Source organism: Cherax quadricarinatus, chromosome 48 (genome assembly GCF_038502225.1).
Source record: "Cherax quadricarinatus isolate ZL_2023a chromosome 48, ASM3850222v1, whole genome shotgun sequence".
NCBI classification, from domain to species: domain Eukaryota; kingdom Metazoa; phylum Arthropoda; class Malacostraca; order Decapoda; family Parastacidae; genus Cherax; species Cherax quadricarinatus.
The window spans coordinates 20003151-20012879 of NC_091339.1; the positions used below are offsets into that span (position 1 = coordinate 20003151).

The window sequence follows — 9729 nt, forward strand, 5'->3', positions numbered from 1 at the left end:
ATTAAGATTCATGTTCGATCCCTAACTCTTAGAGATTTTATTTTTTCATTATGTGAGACAAACTTTTCGTTTTCCAATTACAGAAAACGCTGATTCTGCAACGCCACCTCCAGGATACAGGGATTCGTTGGTGAAGAGTATTGCAAGTAACGGTTGGTAGGTGTAGGCGAGTTGTCACCTCGTTCACACAGTTATCTTCTCTCCCCCCCCCCCCCAATTACCTTACAAGGACGGTGTTTTGATGCTGGTGAAAGCTTCTTCAGCCAAAGAATTGGAGCTATTCCTCTCGCCTTCCTTAGATCAAACCTGACCTCTCATTCCCCAGACACAGTATGACTTTCAAGTTCAGCGTTTACTCTTGAAAATAGCCACGATATATTATTATTATTTACCGATATCACACTAGCAGAGACCCTCTACTCGTCATGGTATTTATTAATAATATTAATACGGCATTAATGCATTTCATTCAGTTTAACAATTAGTTTGAATTTGTTTTGCCAATTCATACGGGTGTAGTGTTTTTTGTGATAATTTACAACCGATGATATATAGATTGTGAACTATTCCATCCACGATTTTATTGACTTTTCGATGTATGATTGAACAATATGCAATGTAACACTATGTACTGCCATAGAAAATATACTTCGCTTTACTCCTTAGTTTACTTTTGCTCTGTTTTACTGTAGGTTATCATTCTTTACCTTTACTGATACTTGGCTTTGCTTTACTTCGTTTCACTTTATTGTTATTACTAGTAAAGTTAATGTTGAGTTACCTCAGAGTCCAGTATATTGAAGACATAAATTTCACTATTTAGTTAACTCGTGTCTACTGGATTTCAACATTAAAATATTTTAGTAAGTTGTAATAGTTTCTTCTACATATACAAAAAAAATGGCTGAATTTTATTTTAACTTATATTTAGTTGTCAGTTATTTAGTCTAGATTATGGTCAGGTCTTGATAATATTGAGTGTCGAGCTGTATACACAAATACAGTTACATAGATTATCATACATAGCAGCTAATGTGTAGAGATCCTAGGATAACCCAAAAAAGTCAGACTAAGTGACTTATTTCCATTGGGTTTCTTTTAATACCTTATTATACTATGAAGGAGATAATATTTTATTATACTATAAAAGAGATATACTAGGAATAAAGCAAAATGAGTTATTTACATTTACATGTGTTTAGCTAAAAAAAATATAAAATCATTCTCCCTTTCTGTCGCTACATTCACTAGGTACCTTTTGGCTCTCTTCCCGAACTGGTTCATGCTATGACTGACTTTGACATGTGTATACAATGTGTTCCATTCCTTTATTGTTGTACAATAAAAGGTGTTTGAAGCATGGCCAATGACTGTGGGTACCACAAAGTTGTGCTCTCCCCCCCCCCTAATACTATAATTGCTTTTGGTTCCCAGCATTGACAAAATTGGCAGCAAAATATTCCGGACACTACGAGTAATTTTATAAATTTGATTTAACTTCAATTGTTTTACTCTGTCATTCAGCATATCCAATTGTTGTAATTCATCCTGGCCTACATGTTCTCTTGGACCCAGGTCCCGGATGAATCTTCTTCATGTCGGGTCCTTGGGAAGTCATCCATTTTTTCTTAACACATTAAATAAGTTTATTTAGGTACAGGTACACATAAATACAATTATCATACATAGTAACTTACGTGTAAATTACCCAGGATAACCTAAAAACATGAGACAAAGTGACTTATGTCTGTAAGAAACCTCTTTTATTTGGGGGGGTTATCGTTGGTGATTTACATGTATTATTATGTAAAACAATTAAAGTCATCTAGAGATTGTGTAGCTGTACCCAAATATACTTACTGACGTACAAGAATGAAGTTTGTATTTTAAAGGCGAAAACAATTAGATTTTGCCACCGAAGTGGCTAGTTTATTGTGCACCCCATATCCATCCTGTGGACGGTAGCGCAAGAGCATATGGATACACAAAAGGCCCAGGAACTAGGCCCCAAAGGGTTAACAGGAATACATATGGATTTATATCTACATATCTATAGTTCACTTATCTGTTACACGCAAATTTAGGAAATTTGCTTAGTATATCTGGTATCTTATTTTCATTAATAAGATATCTTGACTTGTCACATAGGTTATTATACTGTCTCTGTATTCTTCAATAAGTGGACAATTAAGCACATAGTTCAATTCAATTCAATTCAAAGTTTATTCTCTATAAGGATTACAATGTTGAGTTTACAGAATTTGGTTATTGTGTGGTTTACATGTAGTAAAATAATGATTACAGAGTGTACCACTAGAACACCTAGCATGGCTAGGCATTTCGGGCAGACTTAGTTTAATTCTTCATTTTAAAATATTACAAATTATGAGGTAAGTTGGTATTATGGCTAAGTGACTAAATACTAGTTTGTGAGTTTAGCAATGTGAATGCTTTTGTTTTGGCACAGTACATAGTTTCAGTATTGGAGTATCACAGGATTCATTATTTTAAGATTGAGATTAATATTTCTGTTTATGGTCAAATGGGTGAGTGAAAGTGTGAACCACCAGGTGGTATTCGTGTAGTTAGTTGACAGGGTGTATCAGGGAGATAAGATGTTTTCTAATGGTAGTTTTGAAGGTGATGAATGTGTCTGCAGTTCTAGAGTTCTCAGGTAGGGTGTTCCAGATTTTAGGACCTTTGACATACATTGAATTTTTGTAAAGGTTTAGTCGGACACGGGGAATGTCGTAGAGATGTTTGTGTCTGGTGTTATGCCTGTGGGTTCTGTCACAACTATCAAGAAAGCGTTTTAGGTCAAGGTTGATATTAGAGTTTAAGGCCCTGTAGATGTAGATTGCACAGTAGTAAGTGTGGATGTACTGAACAGGGAGTAAGTTTAGATCTATGAAGAGTGGGGGGGGGGGTGTTGCCAGGGATGGGATTTAGTGATTATTCTTACTGCAGCTTTTTGTTGGGTTATTATTGGCTTTAGGTGTGTTGCTGCAGTTGATCCCCAAGCACAAATAGCATAGGTGAGGTATGGATAAATAAGTGAGTGGTATAGTGTGAGAAGGGCATTTTGCGGCACGTAGTATCGTATCAAGACAGTGACCATATGCCTGATCACATAATTTACATTTAGTTTGATCATCTGTGTGTCTCCCAAACTGCCAGAAGTACTTGTAACCAAGCCTAAGCCTGGCCACTACAACATCAGTCAGTCTGTTTACATTGCAAGTTGCTCCATAAACATACTTATCTACGTTCATGTTTTCATAGTGGGTTATAGATCTACTCAGGCTTCTAACTGCATTCCTATAACAATCATTTTCATTATTTACTTCTCTCCTAATATTATTCCTAATGCTAGACACAGTTATACCAAAGTTATATTCTACATTCTCCTGGGTACTCTTCTTGGCTAACATATCAACTTTATCATGAAGGAGTAATCCAATGTGTGATGGGATCCATAGCAATTGTACATTAATTCCTTTGTCCCTAATTTTTGAGTATCTATACCTGGCTTTTCCAATGAGCATGTTGTTGGAGTCATTATATGAGTCAAGAGCCTTCAGTGATGACATAGAATCAGTAATGATGATTGAGTCAAGCTCAGTGTCATAGGTTAGCTTTAGCGCCATTAGGATTGCAAACAATTCAGTTTGCAGTGTAGACGCCCAGTTGTTAATTCTTATGCCTAACTCAACAAATTTATTATCGTTTTTAACAAGGGAGGTGGCAACAAGAGCAGATGCAGCCCTGCCAGAAGACTTCTGTTTAGATCCATCAGTGTATATAACTTGTGATAACTTATTACTACCAGCTAGGTGAGAAATTTCTTCTTGAGCAGTTGCTCTAACAAGAGATTTAAGGAAGGGATTACTAGCAATGAGCTTCTTGGGAGGGACTTGTAGGTATGTGATATTAAATGAACACATCTTCCACGGAGGGGTGAAATGCTCTTGTTGCCTACAGTGATACAGTTCATGCAGGTTATAAAACTTGATGTAATTGCACGTTTTCACAATCCATTTAGATCTGTGTGTATTTACCTCTAGACACTTGGTAAGGTTCATTGTGACAGTGTCTGGTTCGTTTCTCAACATTCTAATACCGAGTACAGTGTTAATCTCAATAATCCTATCACTGATACTAGAAATACCAAGCTCCTTCCTCATGTTAAGAACTTTTGTAGATCTGGGACAGCCAAGAATAATCCTGAGAGCTTCATTTTGCATTAACTCCAAGGGTCGGAGAGAACTTTCTCTAGCTAATCAATTAAGGACCTAACATAGGCTATGTACATCATTCTTACGATTCTCACATTATATAGTAGTTACCGCATGCTTTATTTACGTTTTCTGCTATGTTAACATTAGAGAAAATTGTTTGCATGTGGTGTAACTTAACTAAATTTTTCTAATGTTATGCTAACTATTAAAGTAACATTATATAACGAACTAAATATAGGGTTCGACATCAGCAGCTTTACCGAAAATATTGATATTAGTTTTGTGACATCTTTGCTTAATTAGTGCAGAAATATATAAAATCAATTACTTTCAGTACAGCGACTTATGCCGAACCCTATATATATTTCAGGTACTGTTTAACCCCATGAAAATGTTACTGTACATTATATTATTTTTAGAGAGATGCAGTTTAAATATGTCATCAACGAAGTGAAGATGAAATTGTCTATCGTAAGGTTACTAAACCTACATACTGTTGCTAACACGATAATGATTTACTAATTGAGCCGCCTACAGGAGTCCCCGGCTTCAATCAAGAAGGATAACTGGCTGTTTAGCTGAGGTTTATTCAACGAATGAGAGTTGAATACACGACCGGCTGTTGGCTGTTCAGTGAACGGCAGTGATTGTCTCTTCCTCCAGGGAAATGTAGCCCAGAGTCACTTGGTGTCTGATCAACAGTGTATAATTAACGGCCAGAGGCAGCCAGCGTGACACCATGCGAAAAATGCAAGTCGGTGGAAGGAAACCTGTCTCTCTCACCACCCTCGCAGACGCTGGTCTTCTCTTTGCTGGTCAGCTATTGGGTGGTCATGCCACGACCAGTTAGTGGCCAGATGATGACCAGTGTGTCAGGTCATGGTAACTAGAGTTCAAAGCACAATTTACCAGGAAGCACCCAGCCTCCTCCCGCCCTATCCCTCTTAGGAGCAATGATAACTAGTGAAGTGTAGTACAAAACTGAGACTGATACACCGATAACTAGTGAAGTTCTGTGTGAAATTGTAACAGTGATGTGTGGAATTGCAGTATTGATAACGAGTGATGTGTCGTGTAGAATTGACGTGATACCAGCTGAGCAGGGGTGTGTTCTGTGGAATTGTAACTGATATCAGCCAAGTAGTGGTATCTGTGGAATTACGACCCCTCAAAGGAGGGAATTGGATCTGTGCTCCGGTTCCCTGAATTGAACCTGAAAACCTTCCATCCCCCCCCCCCACGTGCGCTGTATAATCCTACGAGTTTAGCGCTCCTCCATGATTATAGTAAATAAGTTTATTCAGGTATACACAAATACAGTTACATAGAATTATCATACATAGCAGCATATGTGTAGAGAACCTGGGATAACCCAAAAAAGTCAGACAAAGTGACTTATTTCCATTGGGGTCCTTTTACCTTATTATAATATAAAGGTTATAATATTTTCTTATTATTCTACAATGAAGATAACATCTTATTATCATACTAAAAAGACTATCTACTACACGAGGGTCATTAAGACTATCTACAATACGAGGGTCATTACTAGGAATAAGGTAAAATTTACACGTATGTTAGCTAAAAAATAGAAAATCATTCCCCTCCCTTTCTGTAGCTACATTCATCAGACACCTTTTGGCACTCTTCTTGAACTGGTTCATGCTATGACTGGCTTTGACATGTGCGGGTAGTCTGTTCCATTCCTTTATTGCTGTACAATAAAAGGTGTTTGACGCCTGGCCAATGACTGTGGGTACTACAAAGTTGTGCTCTCTCCCCCTAATACTATGATTGCTTTGGTTCCCAACCTTGACAAAATTGACAGCAAGATATTCTGGACACTGTGAGCAATTTTATAAACATGATTTAGCTTCAGTTGTTTTACTCTGTCTTCAACATTCAGCATATCCAACTGCTGTAATTCATCCTGGCCTACATGTTCTCTTGGTCCCAGCCCCAGGATGAATCTTACGATTTTGTTCTGGGTGATTTGCAGTCTTTCAGTTTTTTTTGTCAAGGCAGAGTACCAAGAAGAGCAAGCGTAATCCATATGGCATTGTATAAGGGCTAGACATAGGGTCCTGCGAGCCTCAGTAGGTAGACACTGTGTTTGTCTATACAGGATGTGGAATTACGATCAAACCTGATTACCTCCCATCCCCCAGGTACTGTATGACCTTTCTACGTTTAGCTATCCGGCAATATAGTAAAATATAATATAAATGAAGATAACTTTACTACTGTTAAATATGTAGTGAATTTTAATCTAGAAAACTGTTTAACTCTTTGTGTGTCTTGTCCAGAAATAGGTGGAAAACGACTGAGTCATCCTCCAGTATAGTAGCAGTACAGTGAGTCATCTCCAGTATAGACGGAAAATAAAGTAGTTGGAAATCAAGACTCCTAGTTGTAAGTAGAACTTTATTGATTGTATGACGTATATTTTTCTGGCAAGTCGGCTGATTTGTAGATTCATTTTTCCTTCTGAAGCTGAGCCATTTCATCCTGGATGCAGAGTTTAAATGGCCGTATTGGAGGAAGTGGCAGTGGCAGCGCTGCTTTGGAGAAGCATTCTCCTTTCAAGGACTACCTTTTCTGGAGACATTCATCTCCTTTAAGATGTCTAAATGACCCTCTTTGTAAAAGGACATTTTCTTTGAGACAGCAGTCTTCTTAAGGATGGCCCCCCCCCCTTGTTTGGGAAGACCCCCTCTTAATATTGATGGCCCTCTTTAGGATTGCAGTCTTCTTTGGGTCTCTCTTAAGTGTTGTATGGGCCTTGTGGGTTTAGGGCTTAGTTGTGATTGTAATAATGAGTCCCTCTTTGAGTTGCCGGTGAGGGGCTTTTGATCCAGGGAATTGGGCTTGTCCTCCCATTCCTTGGAATGAACTTAATTACCTCTCATTTCCTAGGAACTGTAAAAAAAATAGTTCCTATAGATTTAGACGTAGTTTACCAGAGCTCTCCCCTTCAAGGTGCTGGTGGAGGGATCCTGATCCAAGAAATATGAGCTATCTTCCTCTCGTCAAACTCGATTGCCTCCCATTCCGAAGGTCCTTTATGACTAAGGTTTTAGCAATTCTCCTGAGTAGCAAATAAGGGTCATGCAGCGCCTGAGGGATGGGGTAAGTTTATTCAAGTATACACAAATAGTTAGATTATCATACATAGCATATGTGTAAAGTACCTAGGATAACCCATAAAAGTCAGACAGTGACTTATTTCCATTGGGTTTGATCTGAGGAAAGGGGAGGGTAGCTCCGGTTCCTTGGATTACGATCTCATCAGCATCATGGTAAGATCCCTGTATATCAGTGGTAGACCGACAAATATGTAAACACACAAAATACTGTATAAGGCATTTTACTGAAGACGTTCGCCCACCAGAGACTTAACCAGTCCTCAGAGATTGGTAAAGAGTACACACATAATGGAGAGACGCGAGTCAGGGTGTAAAGATGGGCGAATATTACCTCCAGTAAGGTTAATGAGCCAAGTGGACACGCCTACATTACAGTAGGTGGATCAGTATGCCGCCGACTTCAGTACTTTTCTTTATAGATCTATGTAATATCCATATCATACCCGGTGAGACCAAGTTTGGCCAGTGTTTCAGAAATTAGGAATGAACCAGATTTCTGCGTGATGATGCTAGTAGTGGCAATCGGAGCATATTCACTTCCGTCCGTCCGCTTCCTTGATAACTAGTTTGGCGCTGGGAAAGTTCTTCAGATGGTTCTGTTTTGGTTAATATAACAGTCGTTCATAACATCTCTGGCAGACACTTCAGTGTTCGCTAATCCTCGTCTTCAGGTCCCTAGAAGTTTCACAGACAAGACTTATCACAACCTGGTGGAAGTAGTAAGGGAATACCGATCGCTGATCTAAACATTAAGAAAACGTATCACAAGTGGCTTCAGTTCTAGTGGCGCAAAGTCTCCTTAATGTATTGATCAGAACATACGAGTCTTTTTACCTACATCTTGTCAACTTCCAGAGGATATGACGCCGGCAGTGGTGAGGTCATGTAGCAGCCCTGATGTTGGTTTTGGGTAAGGATTTGGAGGTTACTTCTTGACAAGGTACAGCCATGAAGGTTTTAATTAGCAGCCTTCTAGGAATGCGGGTGATGAATAATGTGACTACATTAATAAAACCATTGTTATCCACAACATTTTGACTACAGGAAAAGGCCTAAGAAGATACTACATAATGCCTGACAAGATTCCAACTCCAACAGATATATAGTTCTTGTCAACAACACAGGAAATAAATTCTCGAAATCCTTAACCAAAACCAACATCAAGGCTGCCACATGACCTCCAACACAAAGTATTTAGTGAAAAAAAGGAGAACCTCAAACTCGCCACTGCCGGCGTCTTCATGATATCCTCTGGAGGTTGTGACAATTTGTAGGTAAAAAGAATCGTACGTTTTGATCAGTACACTAAAAACAAACTTTGCGCCACAAGAAGTGAAGTCACTTGTGGTGATACGTTTTTTTAATGTCTTGATCAGCAATCGGTATTCCCGTATTGCTTCCACCAGGTTGTGACAAACTTTGTCTGTGAAACTTCTAGGGACCTGAACACGAGGATCAGCGAGCACTGAAGTGCCTGCCAGAGATGTTATGAACGACTGTTCTATTAACCAAAACAGAGAACCATCTGAAGAACTTTCCCAGCACCAAACTAGTTATCAAGGAAGCGGACAGGCGGAAGTGAATATGCTTCGAATATTCTCTGATTGCCACTACTATCATCACGCAGAAATCAGGTTCATTCCTAATTTCTGAAACAATGACCAAACTTAGTCTCACCGGATATGATATAGCTACTGTATAGATCGATACAGAGGAGTACTGAAGTCGGCATACTGACCCACCCACTGTAATGTAAGCGTGTCCACCTGGCTCAACCTTACTGGTGATAATATTCGCCCATCTTTACACCTTGACTCGCGTCTCTCCATTATATGTATCCTATTATTACCTATCTCTGCTGTATAGCCCTTGTGGCTTAGCGCTTCTTTTTGATTATAATAATAATAATTACCTATCTCTGAGGATTGATGAAGTCCCTGGTGGACGAAACGTTTTCTCAGTAAAATGTCTAAAGCATTGTTTTGTGTATTGGCTCTGCTCTTATAGGGTGAAGAGAAGTCGAATATTGTTAATATTTATTGTAACATACAAAAATATAATTTAGTTGACTTTTGTAAAGAATAAGTAAAAAAAAAAGTAAATACCACACATTTTTTTTATAAGACTGGAGCTGTGCAAGCGTAACATACCATGACTAAACCTATCTTATCAGAACAAGTGATGTAGATGTCTTTTGATGCAAGTAAAATGCCAAGTACTTTCGTGATCTTTGTTAAATTTTCAAGGGATTGTGAAAGTGTGTAAAGTGGGTTTCATATAATATTCACCTCGCATGTAGGTGGTACCTCACGCATGAAGCACAGGCCAGTAGGCCTACGGCAGTG

The 9729-nt window shown here is 38.6% G+C and overlaps 1 protein-coding gene across 2 annotated transcripts in view; it reads right to left on the bottom strand.

The window, feature by feature from the left end:
• Positions 1-9408: 9408 nt before the first annotated feature.
• The window catches only part of LOC128696053 (uncharacterized), a 63667-nt gene continuing 63346 nt past the window's right edge, over positions 9409-9729 (bottom strand). For both annotated transcript variants that reach the window (XM_053787058.2, XM_053787059.2), the window contains one exon: positions 9409-9729. This exon is cut by the window's right edge and continues 710 nt beyond it. The gene's annotated coding sequence lies outside the window, so the exon portion shown is untranslated.